Below are 1,943 nucleotides of genomic sequence, written 5' to 3'. Positions count from 1 at the left end.
TGAAACTAATAATAAAAAATAAAAATAAAATCATTCTAAGTCTTAGTGCTTAGGTGTCTAGAATAACTTTAGTTTAATAAGCAAAATGGATTAAATTCTTTTTGGAACTGAAATTTGCCTCCTTGAAATAGTTACACATACGATTGTTCTTTACATTCTGTTGGGATGGAAACTGCATTTGCTCTCTCCATAAAGCAATCCAGGAAAAAAATGTGTAAAGGACCAGACAAGTATGAAGAATTCACAGAACCATCAGGATCTTGCAAAGGCTCCTTTCCCTAGAGGTGAATTCAAAAAGTTCAGCTATGGGGTGGCCGGTTAGCTCAGTTGGTTAGAGCGTGGTGCTGATAACACCAAGGTTGCCGGTTCGATCCTCGCATGGGCCACTGTGAGCTGAGCCTGCCTTAAAAAAAAGAGAGAGAAAAAAAGTTCAGCTATGCTCCGGGCATTCTGCAATGAGCCAGTTGCCTCCTGGGGTAGTGCCCCCTAAATAAGTAGGACAAGTGAGAAACTTAACTCTAGGGGTTCCTCTCCTGCTCCGCATGTACACTGAGCAGGTAAGAAGTAGGTTTCTATGGACGATGAGATCAAAGCAGGTCTAATCTGCGGAAGGTATAGAAAGTATTCCTGGTCAATAGTTTTAGATTACAGGTCATCACTGTACACGCTCCCGCTGTTTAAAAATACTCTCATGTTTTTGGGGGTTTAGTTGCTGTGACTATGTAACCTAAAAGACACACTTTAAACTTTTTCATCTAGAGTGAATTAGCAATACGCAGGAATGTAAAGAGCACGGCAGCCCCGGAACTCATTACGCATTCTCATCAGACCAGGAGAGGCGCCTGGGTCCTCCAGCATTGACTGCTTGGCACCAGAGAGTGAACTGGGAGACAGGGGAGCAGTGAGGACCTGACTCCTGCCGTGCCATGCCCACCTGCACCCCCGCCGGAAAATCCAGACCTGCATAATAAAGCTGAAAAGCAGAAACTTTAGAGCCAGTTCAGTTCCCATCCTAGTCTTGCCATATATACCAACTGCGTTTACCTTGGGCAAGTTACCTTACCTTTCTGTGTCATATGCTTATCCAAAAAAAACCTTAAAATAATCTATTACATTAAGTGCCATCTGCAAAGTTCCTGGCACAGCACCCTAAACATTGAGAGGCCCATAGCCATTAGCTCCTATTCCCTTCCCCTGAGTGGTCAGCAGGAAGCAGTGGAGGTAATGGGGTTCCAAAAAACATCTGAGCACAGCCCCAGGACCAGTGAATCCAAGAGGAGGCAAGTCTTGGAGAAGAAGGCAGGGGCTGGGGGCCCCTGTGTTGGGAACATGTCTCCACAGCTGGCCTGCAGATGGCTGGGATAGACCCGTAGGATGGAATGTTCGTGAAAGGTAAATGGAGTCAGAAGTGGGGGCCTGAGAAAGGCACCAAACACGGGGACATCAAGTAGAAAAGAAAGAGAATTTAAACAGGAAGTATGAGTATTGGAGGAGGGATTGGGGAATAAAGTGGAGTTTACCAAGTGCTAAAGGGGAGTGCTTTCAATAAAAACAAACAAAAACAAGACAGTAAACTTTGTCCTGTGACCAAGATTCAGGGAGAGTCTCCTTGGAGAAAACCGGTGAGAAAAAGATAGGTGTTCGGTGACAAAACAAAGACCCAATTATCAAAACTGGGATAGAAAATGGGAGCAAGGTTGGAGCTGGGAGACTCGTTCAGCTCAAGAGGAACAGCTGCACCCTGGTGCTGAGTCACTGCGACCTGGTACTGAGTCAGCAGAAGACTGACCCTCTGATTGGTCCACAGGCTTGGGGGTGCAGATGGAATTCGAGAGCCCTCGCTGGCAGCCAGAGAGACAGAAAGCAGGAACCAAACCTTGGCATTAGAAGGGCAAAGATTCAGGCGACAGCAGAAGCTAAATTCTCTTCACTGGTCTTTGCTT

The 1,943-nt window shown here is 45.9% G+C and overlaps 1 non-coding gene across 1 annotated transcript; it reads left to right on the top strand.

The window, feature by feature from the left end:
• The first annotated feature begins 312 nt into the window (after positions 1-312).
• On the top strand, positions 313-386 carry TRNAI-GAU (transfer RNA isoleucine (anticodon GAU)). The gene has a single exon. It is a non-coding gene; the product is annotated as a tRNA-Ile (tRNA).
• Positions 387-1,943: the final 1,557 nt, after the last annotated feature.

This window comes from Hipposideros armiger, unplaced genomic scaffold (assembly GCF_001890085.2).
Source record: "Hipposideros armiger isolate ML-2016 unplaced genomic scaffold, ASM189008v1 scaffold_5, whole genome shotgun sequence".
In the NCBI taxonomy this organism is placed as follows: Eukaryota; Metazoa; Chordata; class Mammalia; order Chiroptera; family Hipposideridae; genus Hipposideros; species Hipposideros armiger.
This window is presented reverse-complemented; position numbering and strand designations above follow the sequence as displayed.